The 17,138-nt window shown below is 48.5% G+C and overlaps 1 protein-coding gene across 9 annotated transcripts in view; it reads right to left on the bottom strand.

The window, feature by feature from the left end:
* The window catches only part of znf536 (zinc finger protein 536), a 213,568-nt gene that overhangs the window by 153,292 nt on the left and 43,138 nt on the right, over positions 1-17,138 (bottom strand). For 6 of the 9 annotated variants that reach the window (XM_005447858.4, XM_005447859.4, XM_025908638.1 and 3 more), the window contains one exon: positions 8,135-8,242. The exons of 2 other annotated variants lie outside the window; for them this stretch is intronic. The gene's annotated coding sequence lies outside the window, so the exon portion shown is untranslated. Of the gene's footprint in view, positions 1-8,121; positions 8,243-17,138 lie in introns of all 9 variants that reach the window. One more of the 9 variants, XM_019361736.2, reaches the window with a different exon arrangement.

The raw sequence follows: 17,138 nt of genomic DNA, 5'->3' as shown, positions 1-17,138 counted from the left end.
TTTCAAGTGCACACAAGCCCAGAGTGCGTGCGTGAGGGGTGACACGGTTTTTCTGCGGCGCTGCCTCCTTTCAGTCACACAGCTGTGTGAGAAATACCAGCGGCGGAGGCTGCTGATGCAGCGAAAGCATTTAATACTCGACAAACAGTTATCTAAGCCCATGTCCAATAGCTAGACACCACTGTAATGTGACCTACATACTAAGTGAATAAGATTTTTTGTATGTCGGTTGGGGTGCGGCGGGGGCGCGGCGCGGCGCTTTAGGAGAACTCATTCAAACGTCAGTAATAAGGTGGCAAAATCTGCCTTTTTCACTCGCCCTTCGCCTGCTTGCAGAGAGAAAGCACAGTGTAATGTAACAGAACATATTGTGCCCTCCAAAGCATTGAACTGTCCCTGCTTTGTTCATCTCCACCCTCTGGAAACAGGACTCGCTCCATTTTTTTGACGAATTAATGAAAAAGCTGGGAGAAAGGTCTCTTATATTTCTCATTTCAATGTTTTCTGGTGTGTGTGTGAGAGAGGCCGAAGCACGGAGCAGACAGAGTATTTATGCTTCCACATATGAATAAATGATGTGAATAAACAGCACAGATAAAGGACCAACGTCCTTCTGCTCTGCACGTGACGCCCACACGTCCAAAGGTCGCCGCCGCCACAGCGCGTTTAGAGTACGGCCAGAGGATTCACGTCAGAGCGGCTCTGATGGGTCTGGTGCCGGTCCGAGCGTCAGTCTGGCCACGTCGACAGAGCAGGTGTCCTTAGTAATGCACCACTGCGCTCTTGGATCTCTGCTTCTTAGAAAAGGGGAGGGGGGGAGGCAAAGCAAGCAACTAAAGGACAGTTAGAGGAAAGAAGGGGGGGCAAAGTTAGAGTCTGTTTCTGGCTGTAAATGCAGTCCTGGTTACTGCCACTCTTTGTTTGTCTGTGTCTATCTGCTGGAATGTGGGGGGATCGCCAAAGTGGAGGTAAGCGGAGCCATGTGCCTCCGCCTGCCTCCGCCGACTCTGCTAAAACTTGTTTGAATGCACCTAATTACTTTGCTCCAGTCCAGCAGACTCCTGCACTCGTTATTTTGGGGATGATCAAAACACTGTGGCGATATCAGAAGATCGGCGGCGAGCCCAGCCGAGGAGAAACTAAGCAGAGGAAGACGTACTTAGTTAAGACCGTGCCTCTGCCCCCCTGCTGGGCTTCAGCTACACGGTACATAAATAACCATTATGAATCACGCTGTTTTGTCTCACCCCGCCGTTTCTCAAACAAGATCCAGTTTCCATTTAGCCGCGGTGGCGATGAGCGAGCCTCCTGCAACGTTTCAACAATCCCACAAAATAAAATGTGTTTATCTAGCGTCTGAAAGCCCGCTAACTGGACGTTCGGTCGCTCCGACTTTATGTGTCAACTCGTGCCTACGAGAGACGATGTCCGAGAGGTCTGTCGTCGAAGGGAACCGAAAAGCTCGCATGTTTTCCTCTTTGGCGCCAGTTCAGAGGCCGCCGTGGCAGATTACGCAAACTTTACACCGTGGCAAATCCGCCCTTAGACCGTGCATCTTAAACCTTGTAGCAAAAATCAGGCCTCCATTCAGAGACGCTCCTTTGTAGAACTTAAATACATCCCAATGTGTCCATCAACAAAGGCCCCCGCCCTTCCTCCTCGCTCTCCGTGACACTTTAAGTTCGGGATTGTTCGGCGGGCCTGTGGGTGGGATTTTCATTCTCTGCCATTCTTCCTTTATTTTGCTCCTTCCATTGGAGCATTAGGGCGACCAGCCATTGAACTACAAGCGCTACTATAAAAATTAATCAGGATTAAAATGACCTCACACACAAAATTAAAGTTCCCCAATGTACACAATAAGGGCCTGTATCTTTTTTAAGACATGCTCAGCTTCCTTGGGAACAGGATTGTTTCTTGACAAAGTGGTCTCTGCTCAACAATGAGCACCTTTCAGACGCACACAGGGTCTGCCTTTAGAGCTGCAGGGAGAGACGGATTTCACATATCAATCAAAAGGGGGGTGGGGGGTCCTCGTTTGGCCAGAGTGGTCCTTCAGAAACCACGAACGCGTCTGAATGGGGGATATGCGTTTCTCTCTTACCACTATTCATAAATACAGAGGACACGGGAGCGGCGGAGAGGGAGGGGATTCCTCTTAACGCTGGGTTTTTTTGCACTTGTGTTTCCCTGTATGTGGGGGGGGGGGGTGTCTGAAGAAGCACAGCTCCTGAGGCTGGCCCTGGTGCACAGACTGTACAATATTAGGGAAAAGTGGCTTTGTGAAGAGGAAACAGTGTTCAGTGTGTGCGCAACCACTCGCATTCAGCCACCCACCGCGCCGGCCGTGCACGCCGCTGCCGCCGCCGCTAATCATGCTGAAAATGAATAAGGTGTCGGAGCAGGTAATTATTAAAACACCTCAACCCACATATAAGCTACACAGAGCACATTAAACACAGTGTCTTATAGTGGTGCTGTTTCTTTGACAGCTCTATTTATGGGTACACCTTAAAGGTCGCTTTATTAGGTCAGCGGCTTCCCCCTCCTGCTCGTATTCAGATCATCTCTGACTCATGCGAGCGCAGACACACACTCTGCCTGATTAAACTTACACCCGGTCGCTGATGACCCACTCGTGGTCACGCCGACACCTTTCGCCTGTAAGAGCGTTCATTTAAAGGTAGCGCCCTACCTGGACCCGACCCTGACCCTGTGCAGTCACAATAAGTCTCAACAACCAATCAAAGACAATATCAGTGCAAACATGTCCCCAAAAGGCTGGAGCTGGCGGGGCGCTCCCATCTTAGAGTGGGGGCACTGGAGCGCTCGTCCGATTGTCCCAGATTTGCATTTTTTATAACTCATTTAAGAAAGAAATTCAGAAATGAATATTAACCCATTTCTTTAAAGCGACGCCCACAGTATGGTGATGAACACAACATCATTCCAGATTAACATTTCAAAACGCAGCCTGTGTTTTCTCCCTTTGATGGATCATCAGAGCACCGACAGGGGAAACCTGGGAGGTTACCACCCCCCCGCTCGCTCCGCGCCTCGTGGATTACATCATTTCTCTTTGCTCAGACCTCAGTCTAACATTAAAGTGTAAATGAAACAAAGTCTTAGTATTCATGTGGTGCATGTGTGCTATTTTTAAATTGGGGTGCTGTGAAAGTGTGGAATTGGGGACAAGGCAGCCTTGCACCGGGCCGTGACACAGACTTATGTTAAACCTAATTAGATCATGATAATAGCTTTAGGGCCCCAGTGATCAATGCTAGAGGTCTGTGGAGATGAACTTTCCTTAAGTTTCATGCAGCACGCCGGTCGTACTCAATTTTCTCTCACACACACACACACACGTTTGTGTTTCCATGGCTGCACAGAGCACCGCCTTAAAGCACCTGTGCATTCACGTTTTCAAATCTGGCCTCATAACAGATTTATGTGCTCATCACACACACACACACACACACACACACACACACACACACACACACACACACACACAGCTCAGTGGTGAATGAGCGCATGTGCTATAATAAACCAATCAGTCACTGATGGAGGAAGTGAATCATATCGATCATTACAATGCAGCGTGGCCTGGCACCAACCCAACTGCCGTTACACACAGCAGACCCACAAAAACTCACGCAACCGCAAATGCCCCGCCCCCAAACCTGCAGGACTGGATTTGATTGGACTGGAGAGTGTTTACTGGACCAGTTTGGAGTCAGAGTGATCGGCCTTCAGTTTCAGGCTCAGATATCTTTCAGGAAGGACCCGCTCCTCTCCGTTTGTGATTTGCCTTTTGATTGGCTCACGTCACAAATGTGGCTGAGACCATTCGGCGTGAACGAGTCCCTTGTGACTCAACCAAAGACGAATAAAAAAGCGATAAGAGCCGGTCGGCCTTCTCAAAAACAACGGCCTCTGATTGGTCTTTCTGCAAACTGAGTCACTTCCACCCATAAAGGTGCCCAGGTATGTATAAGAGCGGACTCACAGCGTCCTTCGCCAGCCACGCCCAAAGTGTCAGAGCTGCCATGGCGGCGCGGAGGCGCTCTGCTGGTTTTAACTTTGAGCTTTAATAACATGTAATTAAGATCCTGCTGCAGTACGTGGAGCGCGCCTGTGATGGGTTCCTTAATAACGGGGAATCAGGAAGCCTGTTCGGCATCACCTGAATCCTCCGAGCCGCTCCCATAATGCGATTGTTCAATGCACCCGTAATGCGTCCAAATCACAAAAAAACACTTGCTGATTGGGAGCTGTTTTCCATTAGCAACCTTATGGAGGAGTCTAGTTTACAGCTAACAGACTCCTTGGATCACTCTCGCTGAAGACAAAGAGGATTCCTCACGCCTCCATTACTAACTAATGTAATTTGTGTAATGTAATATTTTAACGTGTCTGCGTCTGCTGACATGCTAGCTAGCTAGCTTGTGATTAGGCTAGATACAGGAAGCTGTGGGAATCCCTGTGCATATCAGCTGAGGTTGTATCAGTTGTTGAATTTCATCGCTCCACCCTAAGTGCTTCGCCCAACGCCGGCTGAGGAGACAGAAGTACTGGCTGAAAACGTGTTTGCTTGTATTATTTTCCTGTTGTGCACTCTGTGATTACCGTCAGAGAAAAATTAACCTGCGTATGTGAGCCTCATCGCTTTTTGAATGCCCAAAGTACTACCGTGCCCTCAGCTCTGGTGTGGGGTTTCTGAGAAAATCAGATGATGGCGACGAGACTTTGTGAGCCACTGCTGCCACGCGGCGTTATTTACCCGATACGCCAGCGTTGAAACCAAAGAATGACGCTCGACTGCCTCCGTTTCCCTGAAGGTCCACATTAGAAATACATGAAACCAGTTCAGGTAAAGTCCAGTACTGGCTGCAGACCAGTCGATAACCAGTGTGTTCACATCAGGAAGGTGTCAGCCATAAAGGGCTGTTGGTCAGGCTGAGGAGCGTCAAAGAGCATCCAATCAAACTGCTTTATGCATAACCTCAGGCAGCAGATTGGTTAGCCTGCTGCCACCAGACACACAGCTATAACAACGAGATCGCTGTGACTTGTCAGAGGTCAGCCTAAATAACCCAAACCTGGCTTAGGTTAGAGCCAAGCAGCTTCAGAGCGATGGGCCGGTCCCAGCCAGGCCTCTGCATCTACAGCAACAGGAGGACGCACACACAGCGTGAGTTAAAGCCGACCGATGGCCATTTCTGAGTGCTTTGTGTGTTTGTTTTGGTTGCTGTAGTTGCAGTTGGAGAGGAACTCATCACACCTGAAGTGGACGGCAGATGAATAATTTAGCAAGCGGCCGGCGTAGTCCGTGGTCGTCTCTGTGTGCTGATAAAACAAGCCGCCCACAGGAAGGCGTCCCGGATGATGTAAAGAGCTGCTGAAACCCTCCGACAAATAAAATGATTTAAGAGAGAAACTCCATGAAAGAAACGGCGTCCCTCGGCTCGGCGCTGAATGCGAGGTGTTAAGCTTTCCGTGGCGACATCTATCTCTCGCCACCACCTTGAGGGCATCTTTTAAGCAGAGGAATTTAGCCATTACGTGGCATTAACCTCATTAGAAAACACTCTTTAGCTGCTCCAAGATAAAATTGATTTACAGCTGCCATTTCCACCGCTGCTCTCGATCAATGGTTAAACTATCCCCTTTATGGCCCCGTGCACACTCTCTGCTCTTTTCTCCAGTTTTCTTTAACTGCTCTTTAATTTCATTCCCCCGTCCACTCTTGTCCTTGTGCCAGGTATGCATTCGCTGACAGGAACAGAGCTCGTCTCTGCGCCCCAGTGAGACCGTTCTGGACTCACTATCAAATCTCTGGCACAAAGTTGCTCTCTGAGTATTTCTGAGATAAAACAAGTTCATCTCAGCCTGATAAACATGTTGCTGAAGTTTTAGCTTAAGGTTGCTGTAGCTGCTGACGGAGTGACGAGCCTGCGCAGCTGCAGCTGCATGCCGTGTTTACGGGGATTAAGGTCTAGATGTCCTGGTACAGATTTGGGGTTAGACTGGTCCAAAGTCTGCCACAGACAAGCTTAAATGCTGAGGGTCTTCTTTGGTTTCTGGCCTTAAACTGTGACTTGAACATCAGCCCTGCTGGGCAGGCGTCTTAAATATGATTATAATAGCACTAATGAACTTGTGTTAGAAATAAAATCTTAGAATTTCACTCACCTAAACTGGAGCTCCGCCTTCTTGGACGGTCTATTAGTACAGTGACCACACAGCAGGCGTATTATTGGTCACATGATGTCATTAAAAATGCTCCAACAGCACAAACACGGTGCAGTTAGCTCAGGTGAAGTTAGCAGACAGCTAGCAGCTACAGCCACCTGTGCCACCATGCACCTGTCAGTCAAAGAGGCCACGCCCCTAACATGTAAACTCAGTTTAAACAGCTGAGTGATGGAAACATCCTCCTCCGTACACATGTTGTGTATCAGGCTGTAAACGTGTTTATTTCTGCTGGAAAGGAGCCTGTGGGGACCGACTCACTGCTGCCTCTGCTGGACGTCAGAGGAACTGCAGCTTTTGTCACTTTCAGCTCTGGAGTTTGAGACAGCGCTCAAAGCTCCGCATAAAGCTGATCTGTGGACTCACTGCACTGACGTGGGTCTCTGCAGGTGCTTTGATGAGAAGATTTTGGTCATTTGAAGCCACATGTTTGAGAAAGCGCGTCCCACTTTGCTGTGTCCACATGAAGTGGATGTAAGAGGCCGTGTACAGCTTAGCCAAGCAGAAAAGCCACACTCCGTGTGCCCGCGTGGCCAAACGTCAACGTTTGCCTCCCCACTTCTGACAGCTCAGGTTTATGCGGACGTTTAAGCAAATCACGCAACGCTATATTTCTTTGACCGATCAATACGACCGCCATTCCAGCTCTCCTTACTTCCCTCCCTCCTCCTTTCTCATCTCCCTCTGTCTGAGAGAATTGATCCGCACGCGTGGAGTGATATCAGCCGGCAGATAGAGCGATACGCCCCGCTCCCTCCCCGGCCCTCCTTTCACCACACTTCTGACACATAAATAAAATATGTGGCCTTTTTGTTTCGATTCACCGCCGTGTTAGTTCTGAGAAAAGAATATGGCGCGCAGGGCTCACACGGAGCTGTTGGTAGACAAGAGGGAGCTGAGAGCCGGCTGGTTGCCATCACTCACTGTTCACAGGCACTCTCCAAAATCCCCTGAACTTTCCGACATACGCATTTGTTAGAGTGACGCAGTCAGAGTCTGAAGAATGGCATCAGAAAATTAATGTGAGCACTAAATTATTCAGACGTTTTTTGCCATAATTCCTGACTTTACAATGGCACACACACACACACACACACACACACATCTATATATTCTCAGTCCCATCTGAATTATTGCTGATCCGTTTAGTGTCGGCATCCAAAATTGGCAGAGGAGAGCACGAGAGGTGATGTGAGGAGAGTTCAGCCCCCCGCCCCCGTCCCCACTTTAATACCAGCTGAAATAAATCTGCATGTATCGGGCCTGCTGTTAACACACGAACGCAACATGTTCCTCTACACCTCGGCTAGATATTCCCGATATGAGGCAAAGGCATTTCCGCAGCTGCACAACAAATATCTACTAGGTGAACTAACCTCGCATCCTCGGAGCGTCGGGCCGGCCCGACCGGCCTGACCCGACCCCTCACCTTTATGTCAGGTCACACGCACGGGCGTATCGATGTTACGTAACGCAGGCCGGCCGCGCACCGGCACAGACGGCTGAGATAGCAGAGGTGCGACGCAGCAGCTTGGACTTGGAGGAACCACGACACCGGCTCACTAACGGGATTACAGAGGAATTATCTGTCGATATGCTCATGCAGTCTCCTCGCATGTCCAGCTGCTCAGTGAGCGACACCATCGTCATCATCACCCCATACACGCCACATCATAATGGGCTCAGCAGAGACTTCCCCTCCTCTCCATCTTTTCTCCTCTCCTTCCTTCCTTCCTTCCTTCCTCCTGCACTTGAGCCTCACTCATTCACACCACACTGCTGCGACCTATAAATACCCGAACCACTCACAGTTATTCCCTCCACCTTCCCCGCCTCACTTCCTCTCCCCTGAAAGCCCTGAGTCACCTCAGACAGTCACCTCAGCAGGTGGGTGGGGGTGCTTTCTTAGACAGCGTGATGGTGACGGTGTGCTCAGCGCCGTAAGCCGGCTTCAGCTCCGCTTCTGCTCGCCGCTGATCAGGGAGCCCTGCGAGAGACAGAGAGAGAGAGGAGATGAAAAAGTGCTGAGTCTGCCTCCACCGCCACTCTCCGCCTCCAGAATCCCCTCCTCAGAAAGGGGTTCCCCCCACCCCCCTGGAAAGAGGAGGGGGATGAGCTGATGCTCTCACACCTGTGTGCGGTCACTGACTGCTCGGACAGTCAGAATATAACTCTCTCCGTCCTTCAGCCCGACGAAGGCTGAAACACATCCAACCCAAACAATCCAAATGTGACGGCAGAACCCGATCGAGGAAATTTAACTTTTTACAGTGTGCTTACCCATATGGAGAAGAAATAGTAAAGACTTGCATAAGATGTGGCCTACTTCATATAGTGAATCATATAAGGCTTATATGATTTACTCATGAAAGTGGCCACTTTCATATATTGTTTCAGTAAGTATCCAAAACATACAAGTTTGAATTTATATAATTCTTCTGGGGATCTTATATCTGTTTTCACTCTTGTATGCTTTTCATACAAATTTCACACAAACAGAAACAAACTTTATAAGACTCATATATATATCTTTTCCATATGGGGATGTCACAAATTCACATGTAATTAAATTAGTTAAAGTCAACTTTGGTTTCTTTATTTAAAAGTGCTGTTAGTTAACATAGAAAGTGAGACTGACGCTGAGGTGGATGATCTTTAAAATATGGATGCTGTCGTCTTTAACGACAGCCTCTCTCAGCCAAGCGCACTCACTTCTTTAACTCGACATCTGATGACTGGGGCGGGACACTTTAGTACAAGTCGTGGTTTTGCCACCATTAGCACAGACTCTGCACAGGCAGCGAGCGCCACAGCCAGTCATTAGCTCTATAAGCAGCCTGAAATGTGACAGAAACCTCTCAGCTCAGTCCGTCTCCCATATGAAACATGCGTTTCATGTTTGGCTGTTAAACCCATTTTTAGAACAGTTCACTTGTCATCGTCAATAAAATCATAAAGCCCACCATCACTGAGGGACGTCAGACAAAATGTGCTTCCCTGTAACATCACACAGGGCCAGACATGGTAACTCCACCGCGCCGGAAACATCACCTCCAATTAAAAACGAAAACGCCACGCCAAACTTCAAAATGCCAATCCTGACCGAAGGGCGGCATCTCGGCCCTCTGCTGACAGAGTGAGCCTACCACAGCAGAGTGCACGGAGACGCTGATTCCAACAGGTTCCTTCACTCAGACTGGCTGTAATGTTGTTTCTTCATGGGAGCAAAGATAATGCCGGTGATATGAAGTTACTGATACTGTAAAGCAAAGCTGCTTCTCGCTCTCAGGTTCAGACCGAAGCCCTGCACATTAAGGCTTTAAAGGAGAAACCAGCTCCTGCACAGAGCTGCAGATCCATATTTCATGCAGCAGATATCCAGGTCATTAAGCAACATTCTGACACCTCTGTTATTTACTACCCCGAGCGCTTTCCTACCTCGTTTAATCAGACTTTACTAAAAGCCGCTGACTCAGAGAGAAACCTTCTTTCTTTCTTTCTCTGCGCTCTGTTTATGTTTATCTCCTCGCTGCGTTCTGCTGCATTCGCCGCCTTCCTCGCCTTCTCTTTGCTTACTTACTCATATCTTTCAAAATGTCTATTTCACACGGGGCTGGGGGGAGGGGGGGCTGAGACACAGATCACAAAAGAGCAAATAGGGGGGTGAGGGGGATGAGGGGGGTGCTCCCAGCCAGCGGTCAGGTGATAAACTTGTAAGTGCCTCACCAAACGCACCACCTCACACGCCCTCGCCGTCCCCACGCCAATGTGTTAAACAGCCGAGTGCACCGTTTTCTCCTCAGAAGATGGTTACCTTCGATTTTCACTGCTGGGAAGGGAGCTGTGTGTGTGTGTGTTTGGGGGGGGGGTCAGCTCAATACAAGTTATCTTTAATGGACGAATCAGGACGCAGAGCTTCAGGAAACAAGAGGGGCAAGTGTGTGTGTGTGTGGGGGGGGGGTTGACAGCTGTGTTTGGTGCAGTCGGGGTCAGGGGTCAGGAGCCGACCAACACATACACACAAACAAACGCTCACACACACACCACCGTCCCCGCTAAATGAAACTTGGATGTAATATTGTTCTTGTCACCACGGCCATCTGATGTCCACACACACACACACAGAGCAACACACACACACACAAAAGGTGTAGTGAAGCTACACATTCATGCGCACCAGCCTTCCACACATCCCCACCCCTTCCCCTTCTCTAGCACACACACACACACACTCTGCAGGATAAGACATGAGGAAATGGATGCCCATGTTTTGTGGGACCACCTGTTCATCCTGGATACAAGTCTGAGAACCCAGTAAGGGTTAACCCTCTTTGTGGGAGGGAGCCAGGAACGTGTGTGTGTGTGTGTGTGTGTGTGTGTGTGTGTGTGTGCGAGCGCTGGCACCGCCCCATCTGAAACGTGCCCCATGAGTGGCAGACTGGCTCAGGCTGTCCGGCTGGGAGGGAACAGAGCCCACTGCTGGACCACCTCCCCAGCAACACACACACACACACGCACGCACGCACGCACGCACGCACGCACGCACGCACACACACGCACGCACGCGCGTAATCCTTTCTATGGGGAGCATCTTTGCTCTCCATCACTACCTGCTCGCCAAAGAAAAAGAAAGGAAGAACAAAAGGAGGAGAACAAGTTGGTTTGCGGTCGAGTGTTTGATTCTAATATTGAACTATATAAAAATCAAACCCCACAAATGATTCATGCGTTCACATGATCCCTGATTCTTTTTCAGCACAATGCATGAAACATGCAAAGCACTGGAGATGAGCTCGACCACACGAGTTCTTCAGAGGAAACCGATCTACCGATCTCACTCAGGTTAGAAGAAAACAGAATCAGGTTTCCTGATTCACGCGTCATCCTCGAAATTACTCTGAAAACAGGGAAGCATTCAGCTCTGCGTACTCCATCGATAAAGAAAAACAAAACTAGAGAAATTAGTTTTATATAAAGTCCTCACGTCTATACTGTATACACAGGAAAAAGTTATTATCTCTTATTTATTCCATAACTGATTCCAGCATCTTCACACTCTGCTTCACTGCTCATATAAATATGCTGTGTGTGTTGCTGCTGTCTGTTATCTATTCTGTTACACTCAGAGCAAAGAAATAACCAGAGCCCAGGTCCTTTGTATGCGTCTACATACTTGTCAACAAAGTTGATTCTGATCCTGATTAAAAAATAAAAACAGAGGGGGGAAGCCACTCAGCCAGCTGACTGTGTTTAGGACAGGAAGATGGAGGACGAGGGTTAAACTGCCCGCAGTGAAAGCTGAAGGTTTGACAGAGAGTCTAAAGGCGAGCTGCACGTGAGCAGAGCCGATGGAGAGACCGAGAACGACCGATGACGTGTTTATTTCTATAAAGGCAGAGACAGAGACCTGCAGCAGCCTCGTGACGAGGCTCGAGATGCCAGAGACGCCAGAAACATGAGAAACATCGGAAACATCAAAAAAACAGAAGCACTGAAAACACAAGAAATATCAGAAACATTAGAAACATGGTCGGTACATCGGGGGAAATGTCATGGCGTGTTTGTCGTGTCTACACAAACACAAGTCTCACCCAAACTTAACCCCACGAGGTGAAGACAGCAGGTTACAGGTGTGTGTGTTGGGGGGGGGTGTCCTGCCCATACCAACCGTTTCACACAAACACCTGAAGTATCTGAATCATGAATCTCATCGTTCTCCAAAGTGTCTACAAAAAGCCCCCCACCCCACCCACCACCACCAACAAATAATCACCTCCTCACAGGAAGCCGAGGAGCATTAAAAAAACAGCAATCTTGTCTTTAAACGAAAAGGGGAAAATATTTTAAGGGGCAATGAATTTCGTGGAGCTGAATAGGATGTTGGTACATGTTTTACTAAAGGAAATATAATGGCAGACTATTATTAGATCACATTAATCACGAGTGTGCCAAAGGCAGTGACAGCCGTGCTGAAAAGGATTGAAAACGCTGGTAATGGATATAAATTACCCATTGTGTGATAAAAGGATTTTTTCTTCACTAAGAAGGTAAAAAGGAATAAAAACACTAAGAGAGCCACTAAACGGTGTGTGTGTGTGTGTGTGTGTACATATTTATCTGTGTGTGTGAGTGTCCTGCTGCCTGCCTGCCTGTGTGTGTGTAACATGTAATAATACAGGGTTATCAGTGTGGGATTAAAATTTTAAGGGAATCAGATAGTGACAGTGAGGCCCTGCGTTTAAAGGCGGCTCTGACAGAAAAGAGCGAAGGATTAAAAACAGATTAAATTGGTTCATAGTGACGGAGATGAAAGGAAGGAAGGAAGGAGGAAGAGCGCGGGGGGAAGGAGAGAGTGCTTTGACAGAGGTCTGTCAGGCTTTTGGCACCGTGATAATGAGTCACATCTCCCATGCACTGTTATTTATCGCCGACTTGGCTCACAAACAAAAGATCAATAATTTTGAGCAAATCTAATGTTGTCCTCAATGCTAATGTGCTCATCCATCACATCTGCCATCTTCACCGAGGAGATGGACTGATTCCCTGTTTATTTGGAGATCAAATGCAATTGTATCACATGTCTCTAATAACAGAGGAAGCCCCCTCCCACGTGAGCGCGTGCGTGCACGCCGCCTTGGATCGCGGCCATGTATATGTAGTTGAGCCGTCGTGCTCGGGATGTCACGTATGTGTAAATGATAATATATGGAAGGAAAAGGCGATGCGTCGCCACGCATCAATCTTCATTTCTTCCTCAGACCTTGCTTTGTGAAATATGAAGTGTGTCAACGGCCTGTCCCCCCACAACACGGGAGGCGCGCGAAGATCCGTCAAAGCGGCCCGCCCAGCGTGGCGCGGCTCGCCTGCAGCGCAGACGCGCAAGAAGACAGCAGATCCTTCACTGACAACTAGCCCTGGGTGAGACACTTCCCAGCCACCTGAACTCAATCAGGCCCCGGTGGAGGCGGCGTTTGGGTATTTCATTTCATCTCTGTCCCCTTACTCACTCAAGGTGCGTTTGATTTATCTCCCGATGCCACGCGCAGGAACGCAAATCGCATTTGGAATCTAGCGTCGGGGTTCGTTCAGCTGCTTTTCCGACAGCTGCGGGCGGGATCAAAGGAAAGGCCACTCCGACCGTTGGCTTCGTCTGAGAGTTTCTCTGCTCTCCGTTGGCACGCCGAGCTCACCCGCCGAACGCCGATATCGAGCAGGCCGATGGTGGAGTCGGTGGCAGGTGGAATACGCTAAGCTCCTTCCCTGCTCCCTGGGTGAGGTGTGAGGAGCAAAACAATGACAGACAAAGGTCACCTGGCCCACAACGCCCCACCTGCTGAGGTGTCGACCTGCCAAACGCACCCCTGAGGCAGGAGGAAAGGAAGGAAAGGAAAGAGTGTGCAAGGGAACAAAGACTTTAAGAAAAGACAGTCCGGTCCTCGGGATGACCAGGAAACGGGATCGGCATCTGTTAAACGGGACGTTTGGAGGAACGATTTCTTCCACGATGACATCATACGCAGTCACAGAGAGAGTGGCGCCTTTATGGACGGGGAGACATTTAATCCTGATTGTAATGACATCAGTAACGGGAAACTGGAGACAAATAACCCTTACTGATCCAAACTAGTCTTTGTTAGCTAGTTAACGTGCATAAAGCTTACTGCACACCTGAACCACTAAAACCTTAGAACGAGGTTTTTCCAAAGAGCCAATCAGCAAGCAAAGAGGACAAGACACGAGCCAATCGTGGTCTGCGGTGTGGACATCGCAGTAGTCAGCGCAGTGCTGCTAGGACTGACCTCACATTTGCCTGAGAACAGGCTCCGTGACCAGCGATAAAACAGCAATAACATCAATAATTAATACGTGACACAGAAGACGTGTCATCATCACCATCGTGTCTTCAGACATGATTCATTTTTATAAAACACAGAAAAAGTTTTATTCCACTGTGACGTAAAATTATAACATTACTCATCATTAATAAATATTATTTTATTTATATCAGTTTAAATAAGTGTCAGTTTACAAAAGTAATATTAGCTGTTCTGTTCTAAAATTAATTCAGTTTCGTGTCCTACACGTGTGAGCCTCTGCCTCCATGTTTAAAAAAAAACACACACACACACTTAACCTTCGAAGTACGAGTCCAGAGGTTTTGCAGATTTTGGAAATAATAACAAATAAGAAATGGTTCAAATGCGTTACTGTACATTTTTAATTTGTCAGGGATCTATAAACGGCCTCCACGGTGGATGATTTCTTCAAACCAGCTTCGAAGCAGCATCTTCTCATATGTGGATTTTTCTGTGCATGAAAGTGTTTATGACGAGGGCAGCGTGCACTGAGCTGTGTCTCAGCCCGGCTGCTGTATGATGATTTGGTGGAAGGTGAGAGGAGAAGATGCTGGCTGTAGCAGGTCGGGACCTTGGCAGGTGAGATAATAAAGCCTTGACATAAGGCTGAGAGCAGGGAGGCACACCACGACCCGGTGCACCTCCCAACCGCACCTCATTCTCTCTCTCGCCGGGTCTTTCCACCCCGCTGTTTACATGCTCAGACACCTGGGAGGGCGGCAGACGTCCTCCGTGTTCAGAGCGGTGTCAGGGCACGGCTAAAGGTCAACGTGCACGTGCGGCGCCGAGGAGCACATTTTTACTTTGATAAAATGTCTTGGACGTGAGATGGCGTGTTTGAGAAACAGCTGCAGTTTAAGTGACGCTGAGATGCAAATGCAAACACATGCGGCGTGAATGACACAGAACCGTGCAGTCATCAGCGTGACACACGGAATCACAGGTCAGCGCCTCTGATTCAGACAAAGCTTTGTGTAACACCGAAGAGTCACATGTTAGATCTGTTCGTGGAAACGTAGCGTTTTACACCCGCAGAGGAAGCGCGTCTCAGCCCGGTTTGTAATAAGTTACCAGTGTACCTCTGTAATGAGCACACAGTCGTAATCTTTATCGTCGCAGACACTATCACCATCATCATCAACGCCGTCAACTGCAATCATCAGGCCGATCAGACGCCGTATTTTATTACAGCCAGGGTGGCATGGGTAGTCAGAGGATGGTGATGAAGCCGTGTGAGGATCCGTTCACACCGAGCGCGTCTGCGTCTCACAGAGAAGCAGAGCAGGAGCCCCTGTGCACCCTCCCCCAACGAACGCCTCGATTTACATTTACGCCTAAATACGTCCAATGCCGACAAACAAGAGCTCGAAAACATGACTTTATTCACCCCGCTAACACGTGCTGGGTTAGTCTGAGGGTCTGCTTTGATCAACGTGAAATCTTTTCTATAGAAATGATTGAAGTTCCCAAATGGAAAAACCTGAATCCCAAACACGTGTCTGGTTAATGTGCGGCACAAACTGAACTCACCCTGACCCTCGACAGGTCGCCGTGAGCCGTGTTTGAACTGTGCATTTCTTCTGCTCGGGCTCTGGAGGTTTGGGAGCTGAAGCTTCCTTCAGCCTCCACCTTTCATCCATTTCACTGATTTATTATCATCGATCATTTTCGGACAAGTGAAAATAACAAGTGAAAAGATCATCTCTGGTTTGTGTTTATAGCAAGGATGCATTTTAATTTATTCCTCCTATCAGCCGCAAGCTCACGTTAGACACGCGACCACCCCAGACTGACTGACAGCTACTTATCCAGGCACACGGCACCGTACGACATCCAGGCTAACGGTCTCTGAATTCATTACTGATCCAGAGCAGCTTTGCAGGATTCACAGTTCAGAATGAGGCTTCTTTTTCTGATCCCGGGTCCCAGTACAGCCCCTCCTTTCTCTGAAAAAAGCTCCTCCCACTTTAAGACTTTCTTCTTTTAATTGGCTGCCACTCACTGCAGGTGGGTGGGGCTTGTAGCCCCTCTCTGCGACATCATGGAGATCCAGCTGAGCTTTGGGCTTGCAAAGATTACCGCACACTGAGTTGATTATTAGAAAGTCTGGCTGTGTTTGACAGGAAGAGAAGAACTACGACAGGAAGTGAGGAGCAGCGCCACCAGCGTGTATACGTGTGATGGCAGCGTTCAGGGCAGGTGTGTCTGTAATGACCTCACAGGATGGACAGGTGCCGTGCACCTCTCTCTCGTTTTGGTCCCCGAGTATCACCGCCCGCGGGATTTCGCTGCTCTAAAGGGCCGTGTCAGAGATCTCGACAACACGCTTCTCCCTGAGCCGCCGCTGTCATGTTCCCTCTGCTCCTCGCTTCCACCCCCACCCGTCTCCTCTGAGCCGCTCAGACTCGAGCTGGAGACTTTCTCCCTGAGCATTTTCACTTGTCATTTTTTTAAACACACATATCAAAGTGGAGAGTTACGGGGGGGGGCAAAGACAGATGTTTCTCTTATGCCTTTCTACTCGAGTACAATGAAGCTTTGGAAAGGGAAGAGAGAAAGAGAGGGAGAAAAGACATTTGCAGAGATCCTTTTGCAATCCACATCCTTTCTCCCGACGACTGGCAATACATCATTTGTATTGATGCAATATTAAATTTCAATATCGCATGTCAAAAGGTACAAAATGATAGATCATAGCCTAACTAAATGAATTATTAAAGGCCTAAGCCAGCTATGCTATCGGCTCCTCTTACAATCAGCTGTGTCAGAGGAGTGCAGTTGGTGATTCTGGCAGCGTTTCAAAGCTTTGTCGTTTTTCTTTCTAGTCGCATCCCGGCTTTCTTAATCGAGCTTTCTGTCACTTATTAATGTTCCCGAGGAACTCAAAACCACAGATCTTTCCCTCCCAATAAGAGCAGGCCTAACTCACGTCCTTTCATTCCTCCAGAAACATTATTTTTTTCAAAATATTAATGAATAAAGTCATAATTAAATATTCAATACTGAACAGAGGGTAAGCCAGAGCAA

Source organism: Oreochromis niloticus, linkage group LG1, assembly GCF_001858045.2.
Source record: "Oreochromis niloticus isolate F11D_XX linkage group LG1, O_niloticus_UMD_NMBU, whole genome shotgun sequence".
In the NCBI taxonomy this organism is placed as follows: Eukaryota; Metazoa; Chordata; class Actinopteri; order Cichliformes; family Cichlidae; genus Oreochromis; species Oreochromis niloticus.
This window is presented reverse-complemented; position numbering and strand designations above follow the sequence as displayed.